We start from the raw sequence: 19113 nt of genomic DNA, 5'->3' as shown, positions 1-19113 counted from the left end.
TTACATTATCACTTTTCTGGGTTCCAGACACTTTTGTTTGCATGGGCCGCTTCCCTGAGTGGGTGGAGGTTAAAAAATTTGCTTTAGGACGATGTTGGCCTAGATAATATGTTAATATTACCTTTTAAAACACTTTTGGGGCACCTGGGTGCCTCAGTCAGTTAAACGTTTGCCTTCAGCTCCGGTCGTGATCCTGGGGTCCTGGGATCAAGTCCCGCATTGGGCTCCCTGCTGAGCAGGGAGCCTGCTTTTCCCTGTACCCCCGGCTCCTGCTCGCTCGCTTGCTCTCTCTCTCTCTCTCACTATTTCTCTTGCTCCTACAAATAAATAAACAAACTCTTAAAAACAACAATAACAACAACAAAAACCACTTTCTTCAACCTAAAAATTCATTGCTTTCTTCAGATCTTTAAAATACTATGGGCCCTAGGCATTGTGCCTATTGTCATTTTGGATAAGTCAGCCTTGATTGGGATAGATGGTGACATAGATCATAAAGGATAAGGGGGAAAAACAAACAAACAAACAGGCTTAAGGGAGAAAATTGTAAGCTAAGTTTGGAACATCATTGGTTTGGTGGGTCTTGTGAACACTAAGTTGAACAAGTTCAATAAATCAAAGTCTATGAGGAATGTTTAAATTGAAAGTAAATACTGTATGCAGGGTAACTAAAGCTGTAGGTTCAAATGAGCTAATCTATGGATAATATTTAGGGTGAAGAGATAGTAGGTATTTGGATGTGCTTGAGAAAATACAAATATTTAAGAAGCTAATGATGTGGGACAAGACAGGGAAGGTACAACCAGAGAGAGAGGGGACTATGAGGTCACACTAAGATTGGCAGAAGTAGAAAAATCAGGAAGAAATGATTAAATAGTATATACATGAAGAGAGACCACTGTGTTAAATATTGTATCTATCAAGTAAAGGACAGAAAATATACTCATGGGTTAGGCACATCATTTGTCATCTTTGGCAGAGTATTTTTCATGAAAAGTATACAGACATCACATTGCAGATTTTGAAAGATACGTGGGGCATTAAGAGGTAGTGTCAGTAATGTAGACTAGAATTTCCCATGTAGCACCAAATAAAAAGCTTCTGGACAGCAAAGGAAGCAGTCAATGAAACTTAAAGGCAACCTACAGAATGGGAGAAGATATTTTCAAATGGCATATTAGATAAAGGGCTGGTATTCAAGATCTATAAAGAACTTATCAAACTCAACACCCAAAGAACAAATAATCCAGTAAAGAATAGGGCAGGAGAGATGAACAGATATTTCTCCGAAGAAGATAAATGGCCAAGAAACACATGAAAAAAATACTGCACGTCACTTGGGATTAGGGAAATACAAATCAAAATCACAATGAGATACCGCCTCATACCAGTCAGAATGGCAAAAATTAACAAGACAGGAAACAACAAATGTTGGTGAGGATTTGGATAAAGGGGAACCCTCTTACACTGTTAGTAGGAATGTAAGCTGGTGCAGCCACTCTGGAAAATAGTATGGAGGTTCCTCAAAAAGTTGAAAATAGATCTATACTGTTATAGAGTATGCTTATGTGACACCAATCGCAAGGTTGCTTAGTCAGTGCTTCTTAAAATTTAACATGCTTATGAAGTACCTGAAGATCCTGTTGAATGCAGATTCTGATTCAGTAGGTCTGGAATATAGCCTATAGTTCTAAAAAATATCTAGCAATGTTCATGTTCCTGGGCCACGAATTACTATATTAACATTTTTGACTATTATACCCTCTCTTCTCCTCTGAGACTTTGGTCTATCAATTACATCTTCCCTGTCTTCTACAGTTTCAAATTATTTCTCTACACTAGATGCTTAAACTATGCAAATGTGTTTTTAAATGAAAGCCAAAGAAAACAATCCAACCTCTCAACCCTTATGATGTTCTATTTATCACACAAGTCCTTTCTCTCTCTCTCTCTCTCACACACACACACACACATACAAAATGGAATATTACTTAGGCATCAGAAGGATGGATACTTAACCTTTATATCTACAGAACTGAAGGGTATTGTGTTGAGCAAAATATCAATCAGAGAAAGACAACTATCATATGGCTTCACTCATATGTGGAATTAAAGAAACAGTGCAGAGGATCATAGGGGAAGGGAGGGAAAACTGAATGAGAAGTCATCAGAGAGGGAGAAAAAACACGAGACATGCTTAACTAGGAAACAAACTGAGGGTTTCTGGAAGGGAGGTTGGTGGATGGGGCAATTGGGTGATGGGCATGAAGGAGGGCATGTGATGTGATGAGCACTAAATGTTATACACAACTGATGAATATTAAAAGTACATCTGAAGCTAATGATACACTATTCAATGTTGGTTAATTGAATTTAACTAAAAAAAGGCAAGGACCTGCATGATAAATAGAACATCCTAAGGGTTGAGAGGTTGGATTGTTTTCTTTGGCTTTCATTTAAAAACATATTTTCTGTGTCCCACAGATTTTGAACCGTTGTATTTTCATTATCATTTGTTTCCATGATTTTTTTCAATTCTTCTTTAATTTCCCGGTTGACCCATTCATTCTTTAGAAGGATACTGTATAGTCTCCATGTATTTGGGTTCTTTCCAAACTTCCTTTTGTGGTTGAGTTCTAGCTTTAGAGCATTGTGGTCTGAAAATATGCAGGGAATGATCCCAATCTTTTGATACCGGTTGAGTCCTGATTTAGGACCGAGGATGTGATCTATTCTGGAGAATGTTCCATGTGCACTAGAGAAGAATGTGTATTCTGTTGCTTTGGGATGAAATATTCTGAATATATCTGTGATGTCCATCTGGTCCAGTGTGTCGTTTAAGGCCTTTATTTCCTTGCTGATCTTTTGCTTGGATGACCTGTCCATTTCAGTGAGGGGAGTGTTAAAGTCCCCTACTATTATTGTATTATTGTTGATGTGTTTCTTTGATTTTGTTATTAATTGGTTTATATAGTTGGCTGCTCCCACATTGGGGGCATAGATATTTAAAATTGTTAAATCTTCTTGTTGGACAGACCCTTTGAGTATGATATAGTGTCCTTCCTCATCTCTTATTATAGTCTTTGGCTTAAAATCTAATTGATCTGATATAAGGATTGCCACTCCTGCTTTCTTCTGATGTCCATTAGCATGGTAAATTCTTTTCCACCCCCTCACTTTAAATCTGGAGGTGTCTTCGGGCTTAAAATGTGTTTCTTGGAGGCAACATATAGATGGGTTTTGTTTTTTTATCCATTCTGATACCCTGTGTCTTTTGACAGGGGCATTTAGCCCATTCATATTCAGGGTAACTATTGAGAGATATGAATTTAGTGCCATTGTATTGCCTGTAAGGTGACTGTTACTGTATATGGTCTCTGTTCCTTTCTGATCTACCACTTGTAGGCTCTCTCTTTGCTTAGAGGACCCCTTTCAAGATTTCCTGTAGAGCTGGTTTGGTGTTTGCAAATTCTTTCAGTTGTTGTTTGTCCTGGAAGCTTTTAATCTCTCCTTCTATTTTCAATGATAGCCTAGCTGGATATAGTATTCTTGGCTGCATGTTTTTCTCGTTTAGTGCTCTGAAAATATCATGCCAGGTCTTTCTGGCCTGCCAGGTCTCTGTGGATAAGTCAGCTGCCAATCTAATATTTTTACCATTGTATGTTACAGACTTCTTTTCCCGGGCTGCTTTCAGGATTTTCTCTTTGTCACTGAGACTTGTAAATTTTACTATTAGGTGACGGGGTGTGGGCCTATTCTTATTGATTTTGAGGGGCGTTCTCTGAACCTCCTGAATTTTGATGCTCATTCCCTTTGCCATATTGGGGAAATTCTCCCCAATAATTCTCTCCAGTATACCTTCTGCTCCCCTCTCACTTTCTTCTTCTTCTGGAATCCCAATTATTCTAATGTTGTTTCGTCTTATGGTGTCACTTATCTCTCGAATTCTCCCCTCGTGGTCCAGTAGCTGTTTGTCCCTCTTTTGCTCAGCTTCTTTATTCTCTGTCATTTGGTCTTCTATATCACTAATTCTTTCTTCTACCTCATTTATCCTAGCAGTTAGAGCCTCCATTTTTGATTTCACCTCATTAATAGCTTTTTTGATTTCACCTTGGTTAGATTTTAGTTCTTTTATTTCTCCAGAAAGGGCTTTTATATCTCTCGAGAGGGTTTCTCTAATATCTTCCATGCCTTTTTCGAGCCCGGCTAGAACCTTGAGAATTGTCATTCTGAACTCTAGATCTGACATATTACCGATGTCTGTATTGATTAGGTCCCTAGCCTTCGGTACTGCCTCTTGTTCTTTTTTGTGTGTTGAATTTTTACGTCTTGTCATTTTGTCCAGATAAGAGTAAATGAAGGGGCAAGTAAAATACTAAAAGGGTGGCAACAACCCCAGGAAAATATGCTTTAACCAAATAAAAACATATTTGCATAGTTTAAACATCTAGTGTAGAAAAATAACTTGAAACTGTAGAAGACAGGGAAGATATAATTGATAGACCAAGGTCCCAGAGGAGAAGAGAGGGTATAATAGTCGAAAATGTTAATATAGCAATTCGTGGCCCAGGAGCATGAACATTGCTAGGTAATTTTTAGAACTATAGGTTATATTCCAGACCTACTGAATCAGAATCTGCATTCAACAGGATCTTTAGGTACTTCATAAGCATGTTAAATTTTAAGAAGCTCTGACTAAACAACCCTTGGATTGGTGTCACATAAGCAGACAGATTTTTTTTTTTCCTTCCTTGAGACTGGAGGTAAGGAAATGGTGCATGCAGGTAATAAATTTGCATTTGATTAAATAGGAGAGGTCAATACTGATTACTTCAACTTTCAGGAGTAGAAGGCAAGGTCTTCTGATAGAGAAAAGGCTGGGCTAAGCACAGATTAGGAATATTAGGAAATTTTTAGAATTAATCTTGGAATATTATGGGGAATGAGAAAATACTTAGAGATTCAGAAAGACTACTGATATATATTAAGATACTTTAGTACTAGGCAACACACATTTTTCACCAGTAGGTCTGAACAGCCACGTTTAGAAAGAATTCAGAAATTATGTTATAATGAGCTAAGTTTAGAAAAAAGATTAGTTACTAAAAATGGTGCGACTGTTGGTTAGAACTAGAAAGTTCTTTCAATAATGTGTCTTTAGTTGAGTGTGTAACTAATATATTGGAATACCAGTGAAGTTGAAAGATCAATAAACACCAAGAAGAGATAGTATTCAAGAATATAGAGATTGATTACACTGAAGAACCCATTTATAAGCAAGATAGCATGAATGCATATAGGTATTTAGGATCAAATCCAAAAATAATATGTTCAGGTTTAAAGTTTTAGTGGGATTTGTACTCTCTGGAATTGTTAAGTAAAGGTTAAAACTGTGGGAGCAAAAACATTCAAGCAATTGTTGTCTAAGATGTTGGGTGGTCCTTTCCGTAGATTCTGAAACACCATTTATCTTCCTTCCATCAAAGCTCTCAGACTGCCATGACAGTAGAGGTGAGGACTAGAAGACCCATGCCATGGTCCTGCTAAGAAGCAGTAAAGGTAGGTAAAGTAATTAAGCATGAACACCAAATGTGGTAGTGGAAAGCAACACTTGCAGATTAAAAATTAAAGGTTTAAAATAGGGACAGAAATATGTGTTTCATGTCTAGAACCTTAAATGTATGGAGAATGAGAGAGTTGCCTTCCACACAGAGAACTGCGGGAAGGACATGTTTCATTTTAGCCACTGGTTTTGAAGAATTCTACAAAAACTTTGAGGATAGGTATGAATTAATACAGGAAAGACTAGAAGGAAAGTATACAGAGGCAAGACAAAAGTACTCCTGTGTTTTAAAGGACTTTTTCAGGTGGGAAAAATAGAGAAAATTATTCTGCTGAGGACATCTACTTGGTGCAGTCAATAATGGCTCTGTTGTAATTTAGAGAAAGCTGACATAAGAGCTAGAAGATACTTCTGAGGCCTCAAGTCCAATCTTCACTTCCCTTCCTCCCAAAAAGTCTTCCTAGTTAATGTGGAGGGGTGGTATGGGGTGGAGGTGTATTTGGAAGTATTCTCTTGATGCCAGCGACTCTGGTATTGAGAAGCAGCACCATTGATCCTGGTTGAACATTTATAGCACTGTACTGTCTCTCTCAAAGCTAGAATAATTAAAAAAAAAAAAATAACGGTGCTTGGATTGTTGAGTCTCTACTTCATTCAGTACCCTAACCTCCCTTCATCATATTTGTATATAATTTCTGAAAACGTCTGGATCCTGTAATGGACTGAAGTCTAGATTATATACACACAGTTATAAATTAATCATCTCTGTATTCTCTTTTCCAGCACTCTACAAAGTGCTTTATATAATAGCTATTCAATAAATTTTTGTTTTCTAAATCAATAAATCTCTGTTGATTTGTGTCCCAATACCTTGCAGTCTCAGGGAGCAGAATAATACTCTTTGAGGAATCACTTGACATTCTTCCAGTAGCTAGGATATAATGCCTAGGAATCTGATCATGGGATCGATATTAAAAACTTGGCAAAAGTGAATGGCATATTTTTGAACCAAATTCCAAGTAGCTAAGGTATCTCTAAGATTGAATGTGGATAAATTAAATGTACCAACCCATTAAAAATTGGGAGTTATAATATATTGTGTCCTGCCCCTCAATGTTTTAGAACTATCATGCTGCTATGGAAAATTCAGTAAAATCAATAATTCAATAATCAATCTTACTCAATAAAATCAATTCAATAAAAATACATAAGCTGAGGTTTATATATTACATAGGGAGTAGTATGTTAACTTATACTTTATGTTAAGATTCTGGTTTTTATCATGATTGATTAGGTTATGGCTATGTTTATTTTCATTTTTTATATTAGCCTTGCTTTTCCTGTAAAATGTGCCTGTATAAAAAAAAATTTTTTTTTGGAGTCTCCATTTTCCCTCTTGTCAGGAATGCATTTTATTGCAAATAACAGAAAACCAACTAACACATATGGATTTATTTTTATTTTTCTCTCTTAATCAGATGTCTGACGATAAGCAGACCAGAGCTGGTGTACTGGCTAAATGATGCCATCAGGAATGAGGGTCTCTTCACTATTTCTGTGTGCCATTTATTGATATGGTTTTCCTTGAAGTTTAAAAATTGCTCTTGTGCTTATTTATTTATGCTGGAAAGAAAAGAAATAGTGGAGGGTAATAGAGGCATTTCTGCCAGCCTTCTCTCTAAGAAGGCTCTCTGGAAGCTCTACCCAGCAATTCCCAAAACTGGGTTATGTTGAATTGTAAATAGGGGTTGATTAATCCAATCACAATGTCTACTATTACCTTTAAACATTAACTGGTATGTCTGTGTAACAGTCTTTCCTGAGGTATATACATCTTGGACTCAAACACCATGTTTTAAATCATGCATTTAGATTTGTCTGTATCTTTTACTCAAGGACATGCTAATAAAAATAACAATAGATCATATTTATTGGACATTTACTCAGAGTAATGTTGTGCATAATACTCTCATTCAGTCTTAATTCTATTTAGTATCAATGAAGAACTGGGTCTTGGGTTGAGTAAATCATCTGAAGTTAAAGTTTCTTCATTTTTCAGGGAATGGGTATTAAGTATGTATCTATCCTATTTTCTTCTGTTTCTTTTATTGTTCTGTTTTTTCTTTGGGGAAGATATTTCAATTAAAGATTATTACAGCATAATATTTCTTAAAGTGCAATTTAAGTGCTCTTAAAAGTGATATACATTAAAAATAAGTTACACTGTTAAATAATATTGAAAAATGTTATATGAAACAAAGTTTAAAATATTTACATATTTGATTATGATTTGTTTTCTCAGCTGAATAATAACTTTCTGTTAGTGGTGGTGCATCTGTGTTGCACATGCTTATAAACCAAGGGTCTAGAACAATGTTTGGTACAAAGAATATACCATAATTATTTTTAGATGAATCCTAGAGCTCTTACTATGCTAATGGAGGGAAAGTCTAAGAGAATGCAGGTTCAAGTTCCTGCTTACCAAAATAAACTACATGGTTGAAAAAATTTGGTATTGGGGTGCCTGGGTGGCTCAGGGGGTTAAAGCCTCTGCCTTTGGCTCAGGTTATGATCCCAGTGTCCTGGGATCGAGCCCCACTTTGGGCTCTCTGCTCAGTGGGGAGCCTGCTCCCCCCTCTCTCTCTGCCTACTTGTGATCTTTGTCAAATAAATAAATAAAATCTTAAAAAAATAAAAAATAAAAAATTCGTTATCAAAAATAAAAATATAGGTCACTCTTGACTTTACCTCCCCTTCACAAAAAGAGCAACTACAATTATCTATGGAAAAGCACTATTTAGAGAATCCTTAAACACAGGGATGAGGCTGAAGTAGGCCCTTGCACCTCAGAGACCAAGAGAGACTGCATTAGGAAAGTAAAAAGGAAGACCCGTGGAGTGACTCTCTTGCCCCTCACTCACGCTGGCACAGCACATCATGAAGAGGTGTCCTCTGAGTCTATAGTTGTTCCAGTGGGGAAAGAGAGACTAGAATGACATCCATTCCCAAACTACAGTGTTATGGACTGTTTTGTGGGAGTCCCTATCCTGGTCTTGCCCATGGGGGCTGTGGGGGAACTTTTGGGGCTCAACCACTGGGAATCTGATTGTGACAGAAAAGGGAGGGAAACACAACCAAGACCACTGGATCTTGGCAGACCAGGTTTCTATGTGCAGAGCCCAAAATAGTCAAAACCAGCAGCTCTGTACATCTGCAGAACCAATTCAGTGGTGCTCTCTGACCAGGGAACTCAGCAAGGTACAAGTGTGCTTGATTTGAGTCCTTGAGGAGTTTTGCCGGTCCTGGAGCCTATTCTGCCCGCACCCAAGCCAAAGAGCTGAATTATAGCTCCACCCACTGTGTAGTAAGGCAGCTCATGACCTCTTCCAACTAAAAAGGCTGTTTAGGAAAATTTGGGCATTTCCTAAAATGGGTCATCCCGGTAGATGCCCAGGAAGAGAGCTGAGTCATGGTTCTACTTATTGCAGAGCAGGGTTCGCAGCCCTATCTGACAGGGAGGGCTAACAAGAACACCTCGAAGCTGCTGCACAGTCTTGAAATGAAAAGTGGGTGCATAGGGGCGCCTGGGTGGCTCAGTGGGTTGGGCCTCTGCCTTCGGCTTGGGTCATGATCCCAGGGTCCTGGGATCGAGCCCCGCATCAGGCTCTCTGCTCTGCAGGGAGCCTGCTTCCTCCTCTCTCTCTGCCTGCCTCTCTGCCTGCTTGTGATCTCTGTCAGATAAATAAAGAAAAAGTCTTTAAAAAAAAAAAAAAAAAGAGAAGTGGGTGCATAAAGCTGATTATTACCAGATCAAAACCAGTGGCTTTGTTAGGGCAAAAAAAGTTACAGCATGGGTTGATTTGAGTTAAAACCACAGAGTCTTACTGGCCTTGAAGAGGTTTCTTCCACTGAGCCCAGGGAGAGAAAATAATTCATAACCCCACTTATTGCTGAATACTGTCTATAGCCCATTTGATCAGGGAAATTTAAAAGAGTGTATAGGAAGCTGAGTACCTTCTCAAATAGCCCTATTTGCAGTAACACTTGAATAGAAAGCATGGCCTGTGTCTTTTTCTGTATGCAGAGAAAAACTGGTAGCCTCAGCTGAATAACGTATTCAGTATATGCTTTTGCCTGATTCTGTTTGCTCAGCAATGAGGCATGCAGGCCCTTGGTCCTGTCCTGCTGCCCATCAGATCAGAGAAGCTAATTTATAATCACCTACTACTTAGTACAGTACCCATTTCTGATTGTCTAAAAAACAGAGAATCCAAACAACCATGAAGTTCATCATACAGTTTCACTCGGGCATGGAACCAAACCAGCAGTCTTATCCAGCTGTTATCAGACAGTGGCACACCCCCTATCCTCAACCTCAGAGCTCAAACGGTTGCCTTACTTAACATAGACCCTAATAGCAGGCTCTGCCTGCCTAAGGATGTTGCCAGCAGATACATCCAGAAACCCAAATTGAGCAGACTGGTGAAAAACAGTGTCTACCAAGTAAATGTAGAGTCTAGAAGAGAAGGCTTACTCAAATACACGGATATCAACATAAGGCAACAAGGATTCTGAAGAATCAAGTAAATATAACACCATTAAATGAAACTAATAAAGCTTTAATAACTTCCCCTAAAGAAATATAAATTCAAACTGTCAGACAACAAATTCAGAATAATATACTTGAAGTTTAGTGAAGTAAAGAACACATATACAACTAAACAAAATCAATGTATGTACAAAATGAAAAGTTCAACAAAGAAACAAATACACAACTCAAATCCTAGAGCTAACAAATACAACTGAACTAAAGAATTAAACAGAAAACCATCATGGGGCACCAGGGTGCTTCAGTCAGTTAAGCATCTGCCTTCACCCCAGGTCATGATCCCAAGGTCTTGGGATTGAGCCTTCTGTTCTCCTACCTCCTCTGCTCCTTCCCTTTGCTCATGCCCTTACACTCTGTGCATGCTCGCTCTCTCTCTCTTTTTCACTGTCTCTTATCTCAAATAAATAAATAGAATCTTTGTAAAAATGAATTCAACAGAGAACTTCAAAAGCAGACTCAAACATGCAGAATAAAGAATTAGCAACCGAGAAGGTAGCACCCTTGAAATTATTCAGTCAGGAGAACAACAACAACAAAGACTGAGTGAAGAAAACCTAGAAGATGTATAGGGCAATGGAAAGAAACAATATTTACATTATGGGGATTCCAGAAGAAAAGGAGAAAGAGAAAGGGATAGAAAGTATATTTAAAGTTATAATAGCTGAAAATATCCCAAAACTAGAGACAGAAACATCCAGATCTAAGAGGCCTGAAGAACCCCAAATAGGTGAAAACTGAAAAGGGCTACAACAAAACACATTATAAGCAAATTTTCAGAAGTCAAAGACAAATACAAAATTATTAAAAACATTAACAAAAATGTTAGAGTTACATACAAGGAGTTACATACAAGGGCACCCCCACTCCCAAGACTACTTGTGAAAAACAGTGTTTACCAAAGTAAACCTGTAGAGTCTGGAAACTTAAAGGAAACTTTTCAGGTTAGGAAGGAATATTAGGACATATCTAAATATTGAACGAAAAGAAGTATGAATCAAGAATACTACACCTGGCAAAGCTGTTCTTCATAAATGAAGAAGGAATACTTTTCCAAACAAAATAAACCTGAGGAATTTCATCACCACTAGATCTGCCCTACAAGAAATGCTAAAGGGAGGTCTTTGAGTGGAAATAAAAGAATGTAAACCAATATCATAGAAACATGAAAAGGTAACATAAAACTCTCTGGTAATTATAAATATATAGACAAAGATTCTGTAATATGTACATAGTGATGTGTAATTCACTTACAACTCCAGTTTAAAAGTTAAATATAGTAAAAATAAGCATAACCACAATAATCTGTTATTAGTTACAAAATATAAAAGTATGAAAGTTGTAACATCAATACAACTTCAGTTGTAGGAGGAAGGAGGGGGAAGGAAAATTAGAAATGTAGTTTAGGGACACTTGGCTGGCTCAGTTGATTAAGAATCTGCCTTCAGCTCAGCTCATGATTCCAGGGTCCTGGGATGGAGTCCCACATTGGGCTCTCTGCTCAGCAGGGAGTTTGCTTCTCCCTCTACTCCTTCTCACCACTCATGATCTCTCTCTCTCTCTCTCTCTCTTACACTCGCTCTCTCTCAAATAAAATGTTCAAAAATATGTAGCTCAGGAATCCTATTAAAATTGCTACTAGTATTAGTATTAAAATTAATAATCTAAAATTGCTATTAGTATTAGTATTAAAATTGCTATTAGTATAAATAGGGTTTTAGAATTTTAACATTTTGTGTAAGTCTCATGTTAATCACATGTGAAAAACCTGTAGGGATTACACAAAATAACATACTATTTAAGCATACTGATACCACAGAAGTCAAAGCACACTGATACTAAAAGTCAACATGCAAAAAGGCAGCATGATTATAAATAATGGATCTGTAAAACAACCAGAAAAAATTAAAAGGTAAATCCTTACTTATCAATTATTAATTAACATAAACAGATTAAATTTCTAAAAAGATGTAAGTGGCTGAATGTATGAGAAAACAGCAACAAAAAAGCAAGATCTAATGACATGCTGCCTAGAAGAGATTCACTTTAGCCTTAAACACACACATAGACTAAAAATGAAGGATAGAAAAAGATATTTCAAGGGGTGCCTGGGTGGCTCAGTGGGTTAATCCTCTGCCTTCGGCTCAGGTCATGATCTCAGGGTCCTGGGATCGAGCCCCGCATCTGGCTCTCTGCTCGGTGGGGGGCCTGCTTCCTCCTCTCTGCCTGTGTCTCTGCCTACTTGTGATCCCTGTCTGTCAAATAAATAAATAAAATCTTAAAAAAAATAAAAGATATTTCAAGCACATGGTAACCCCAGAAAAGCAGAGGTAAGCAGGAGTAACTACACATACATTAGATAGTAGAGACTTCCAACTAAAAATCATAAAAAGAGACAAAAAGATAATTATATCATGATAAAAGAATCCATCCAGAAGATATGATAATTGTGAACATTCATATGAAATACACAAAGCAAAAATCGAGCAAATAAAGAGAAATAAACAGCAATACAATAATAGCTGGGGGCTTTAACATCCCATTTTCAACAATGGATGGGCCATCCAGATACAATCAATAAGTGGAAGAGTAGATTTGAGTAATAGTATCAAAGAAAGGGAGTTAACAGGTATATATACAACATTCTATTAACAACAGTAGGATACACATTATTTTCAATTGCGCATGGAATATTTTCTAGAATAGACCATATGTTGGGCTGCAAAACTAGTCTTAGCAAAAGAAGAATTAGCACCAATATTTCTCAAACAGTTTCCAAAAAAAAAAAAAAAAAAAAAAAAAAAAAAAAAAAAAAAGAAGAGAAAAGACTTACAATGCTAGTATTGTCCATACCAAAGCTAGAAAAGGACATTACCATATCCGATAAATATAGATGTAAATATTCTTAATATAATGCTAACAAACTAAATTCTGCAGCATATCAACAGGATCATTCGCTATGATCAAGTGGGATTTATGCCTGGGAAGCAAGTATAGCTCAACATCTGCAAATCAATGTGATACATCAACATAATAGAATGAAAAAAAAAGTTATGATTATTTTAGATGTAATAAAAAATGGACAAAATTCAGTATCTGTTTATGACAACAACGCTTAACAAATTAGAAAAAGAAGGGACAGACTTCAGTATAATAAAGACCATATATGATAATCCCATAGCTGCTAATCAAGCCCACCACATCCCACTCAATGGCGAAAGACTGAAATCTTTTTCTCCAAGTTTAAGAATAAGACGTGGATGGGGAGGGTATGTGCTATGGTGAGTGCTGTGAAGTGTGTAAACCTGGAGATTCACATACCTGTACCCTGGGGGTTAAAAATATATTACATGTTTATAAAAAATAAAAAATTTTAAAAAAATAAAACATGGATGCCCACTCACACCACCGTCATTCAACATCATACTGGGAATCCTTGTCAGAGCAATCAAGAAAGAAAAAGAAACAAAAGACATCCAAATTGAAAAGAAAGAATTAAAATTGTCTCTATTTGAATATAAGATCTTATGCATAAAAAATCCACCAAAAAGCTTTTGGATCTGGTCAACAAGTTGGTAACATACAAAAACCACTTGCATTTCTAGACACTAACAATTTTTTTTTTTTTTAGATTTTATTTATTTATTAGTCAGAGAGAGAGAAAACACACAAGCAGGGGGATTGGCAAGCAGAGGGAGAAGCAGGTTCCCCCTGAACAAGGAGTTAACGTAAGACTTGATCCTAGGACCCAGGATCATGACCTGAGCTAAAGGCAGATGCCTAACCCACTGAGGCTACCCAAGTGTCTCATAGATACTAACAATGAATTATCCTACAAAGAAATAAAGAAAATGTTCCCATTTGCAATAGGATAAAAAAAAAATTTAAGAATACATTTAACCAAAGAAATGAAAGATCTATACTTTGAAAACTGTAAGACACTGATGAAATTTTAAAAGTCCCAAATAAATGGAAAGGTATCCTGCGTGCAGATTACAAGAATATTATTAAAATATCCATACTTCCAAATGATGTCTTGAGATTACTGTAAACTCTATCAGGATTACAATGGCATTTTTTAAACATAACTTGGAAAAATCTTAAAATGTATATGGGACTACAAAAGATCTGGAAAAGCCAAAGCAATAATTAGAAAGAAGAGCAAAGGGGGATACATCACACTGCCTGATTTCAAGGTGTACTATAAAGCTATTGTAATCAAAACACTGTGGTACTAGAATAAAAACGGACAAATAGGTTAGTGGACCAGAATTGAGACTCTAGATATGAACCCAAGCATATATAGTCTACAAGTATTTGACAAGAGAGGCAAGAATACTCAATGGAGAAAAGATATTCTCTTCAATAAATGGAGCTGGAAAATTAGATATTTACGTATGAAAAATGAAACTTGACTCCTATCCTACACTACTCACAAAAATTAACTCATTACAGCTTAAAGACTTACATGTAAGACTTGAAACCATAAAATGCCTACAAGAAAACATAGAGAAAAAGCTCCTTGACAAAGGGCTTGGCAATGGTTTCTGGATAAAACATCTAAAGCACAAGCAACTAAATAAAAAATAAGCAAGTGCAAGTATAGCAAACTAGAAAGTTCCTGCACAGCAAAGGAAATCATCAACAAAATTAAAAGGCAACTGACTGAGTGGAAGAAAATTTCTGCAAACCATACATTCAATAAGGACTTAATACCTAAAACATATAAATAGAATTCTTTCAAATCAGTAGCCAAAAACCCACAAGTAACCCAATTTAAAAATGAGCAAAATATCTGAACACTTTTCCAAAGATATATAAATGGCCAATAGATACAGGAAAAATGCTCAACATCATTAGTCATTAGTGAAATGCAAATTAAACCATGAGGTATCATAATATACCAAAGAGATGCTACTTCATGCCTGTTGAATGTCAAGCAAAAGACAGATAAAGAAGTGCTGGTTAAGATATGAAGAAAAAAAGATCTTGTGCACTGTAGCTGGAATTGAAAACTCATACATCACTGTGAAAAGCAGTGTGGATAATTCTCAGAAATTAAAAATAGAATTACACAGATGATCCAGCAATTTCATCTCTGAAAATGTCTCCAAAAGAGACAAAAAATAATAATTCAAAAAAAATGTATGTACCCCATGTTCATAGCAGCATTGTGTACAACAGCTAAAATGTGGAAACCATCTCCAGGTACGCTGAATGATAAATGGATAGAGAAGTTGTGAAATATACACACAATGGAATATTACTCAGCCATAAAATAAACAATGGGATGTTATTCAGCCATAAAATACAAGGAAATTCTGCCATTTGTCATAGCATGGTTAGACCTTGAGGGCATTCTGGTAAGTGAATTAGAGAAAGATAAATACTAGGAAATATCACTCATATGTGGAATCTAAAACAAAACTCAGATCAGAGGTAGGGGTGGAGGAAGGGAGATTGAGGAAAGTTTCTCGAAAGATACAAGTTTTCAGTTATAAATATAAATAAGTACTATGGATATAATGAACATGGTGATAACCATAGTTAACATCAGTATATATGTGGAAGTTGTTAAACAGTGAATTCTGTTCTCATTAGAAGAAAAAAATATTTTTTTCCTTTTTAAAATTTTTTCTTTATACTATATCTATAGGAGATGATGGATACTAACAAATTATTGCAGCAATAACTTCATTATATGTAAGTCAAAACATTATGCTTGGGATGCCTGGGTGGCTCAGTTGATTGAGCGGCTGCCTTTGGCTCAGGTCATGATCCCAGGGCCGTGGGATCGAGTCCCGCATTGGGCTCCTTTCTCAGTGGAGAGCCTGCTTCTCTCTCTCTCTCTCTCTCTCTCTCTCCGCCTGCCTCTCTGTCTACTTGTGATCTCTGCCTGTCAAATAAATAAATAAAATCTTAAAAACAAAACAAAACAAACAAACAAACAAAAAACATTATGCTCTGTGCCCCCTTAAACTTATACAGTGCTATAGGTCAATATATTTCAATAAAACTGGAAAAAATTGAATTCTAAGGTTAAAAAAAGTAAAATACAAAAGTTTTTAAAAAGAAAAAAAAATAAAAAGCAGAAAAAATTCTCTTTATCCAGATTATTTTCCAAGTATCCAGTTTCTTTACCTAAATGCAACTATGGTTGACTAACCATTTTTATTTATCTTCAGAGTGAAAGTCTGTGTGTTGCACACATGATTTTCTTTAAGTGGGAGCATACTATATTTTCACTCTGTTGTTTGAACTTTTCATTAAACAATAGAAAGCACTCTATATTAGTGCATGGAGAGCAATTTCATTCTTCATTTAGTAGCAACATAGTATTTCATTGTATGGCCCCAACATAATATAACAAATTTCTATTTAGGTTGTTCTTTTTATGTGCATTTTCATCATTTCACACATCTGTGGAATATATATGGGAATTTGTTGAGTCAAAGTGTATGTGAATAAAATTTAATGGATTGCCCAATTATTCTCCACTGAGGTTATATGAATCTATACTCTTATCAGTAATGGATAAACATATTTCCCCTCAGCCTTGACAACATAATATATAATTAGTTTGTTTTCCATATCATACAGTTCTCATAAATTATATTTAAGCAAAGTGGTCTACTTGAGTGTTAAATTCATTCTGATGATATCTGCAATGTATATTTTGGATTTATGCTTTTCTTCCCTTATTATAGGTCTTCCTGACTTTAATTGTATAATTTGTTAAATTCTTCTGTTTTGAGGGTGGGGGTGGGAGGTTGGGGGAACCAGGTGGTGGGTATTAGGGAGGGCACGGATTGCATGGAGCACTGGGTGTGGTATTAAAAACAATGAATACTGTAACGCTGAAAAGAAATTTAAAAAATAAAAATCTGTTCACTTTAAATTAAAAAAAATTCTTCTGTTTTCTTTATAAAGTCCTTCTATTTTATAAAGGTGTGTGGGAGGGTGGAACATGTGTGATGTCTAGCATATAACTTTTGAGTAAATACAATATTTTAAGTAATCATTCTAAATATGCATGACATGTTTATGTGTTTCTCTCATTTTAGAGAGCAAGTGACAGAGGTTCAGAGATGTTTGATACCTTACTTAACAAAAGACACACAATAGATAAAACCTAAGATTGATTTCAAATCTAAATTCTCTTCACTAAATAGGGGCCTTCTGATTATAATTGATGTATTAACAGTTTTACAAATGTTTTGTATTCTATTTTATTGTGTTAAAATAATTTAATAAAAGGAAAAACTTATGTATGTTTGGTCACATATACAGCAGAACAGAAAAATTTGCAGATATAACTATTCTCTATATCTCCATTTTTTAAATTAATGAGGTAAAATTTCTATAACATAAGATTCAGGTGTACCAACATTAAAGTTGACATCTGTATACAGTATAAGGTGATCGCAACCACAAGTCCAGTTACCGTATTTCTAATGAACCCTGTATGTATTTCATTTCATCGAAATATTTATTTATATGTTTTGAAGGAAAAGGAGGACAGTACTTTTACAAATAATCAAACTGGAGCTAGCTATCTGCTAATGATTTATCATAATAACAATTACAATGCTTCTCTGTTAACTATGTAGCAGATATTATAAGCACTTTATTGTAAAAAATTGCAACCTTACACAACCTTATGTGGTGTGAAATATGATTGTTCCATTTTTCAGTTAAGAATCTAAAGCTTAGGCAATTAAGTAACACATGTAATGATAGCAGAAGCTGGTATTTCAGCATATGCCTGACATTAAAGTCCCTACTCTTAATCACAAAGTAATAATGTGAAATTTTGTTAGTAAAACAAATTATTTCTATGTAAAACACATTATTTAAGGAAGAGGTGGAAGTTGAGAGGGACTTGGGTATACAGAAATTATATAGATGGCTAATTTTCAGAGTAACATCTGCCAGACAGAATGAGAATCTCAAGGAACAGAATTCAGATTTCTGCAGTTTCTTATGAACCAGTAAAAATGAAGGATTTCTATAAATGCTGGAAAAAAAGAGGTAATTTTTTACTAGCAAAGGAAAGAATGCAGGTCTCCAAGATTATCAGGAGAGAACACTGTAAATTCCAAGTAGAGTGTTAGAACTGAAGAGTAATTGTAATCTCTGGTGGGAGGTTTAACTGTAAACCTGTTAAATATTGTTTTATTTTCCTTCCTTTCTTCCTTTCCTTTCCTTCCTTTTCTTTCCTTCTTTCCTTTCATTCACTCATTTAAATTCAATTAGCCAACTTGTAGTAAACATTAGTTTCACATGTAGTGTTCAATAATTTATCAGTTGCATATAACATCCAGTGCTCTTAACATCATGTGCTTTCTTTAAAAAATAAATAAATAAATAAATTCAATTAGCCAAGATATATTTAGTTTTTGGTGAAGTGTTCGATGATTCATTAGTTCCATCTAACATCTAGTGCTCATCACATCATGTGCCCTCCTTAATGCCCATCACCCAAATACCCCATCCTCCTACCCACCTGCCTTTCCACAACCCTGTTTATCTCCTGTAGGCAAGAGTCTCTCATGGTTTTTCTCCTTGTCTGATGACTTCCCATTTACTTTTCCTTCCTTCCCCTATGATCCTCTGTGTTATTTCTTATATTCCACATAAGAGGGAAGCCACATGATAATTATCTTTCTCTGACTTATTTCTTTTTTTTTTTTTTTTTTTTTTTTTAAAGATTTTATTTATTTATTTGACAGAGAGAAATCACAAGTAGGCAGAGAGGCAGACAGAGAGAGAGAGAGGAGGAAGCAGGCTCCCCGCTGAGCAGAGAGCCCGATGCGGGACTCGATCCCAGGACCCTGAGATCATGACCTGAGCCGAAGGCAGCGGCTTAACCACTGAGCATAATACCCTCCAGTTCCATCCACATTGATGCAAATGTTAGTTATTCATCCTTTCTGATGGCTGA

Source organism: Mustela lutreola, chromosome 6 (assembly GCF_030435805.1).
Source record: "Mustela lutreola isolate mMusLut2 chromosome 6, mMusLut2.pri, whole genome shotgun sequence".
Lineage (NCBI taxonomy): Eukaryota > Metazoa > Chordata > Mammalia > Carnivora > Mustelidae > Mustela > Mustela lutreola.
The sequence above is the reverse complement of the archived record's forward strand: the minus strand, read 5'-3'. Positions refer to the sequence as shown.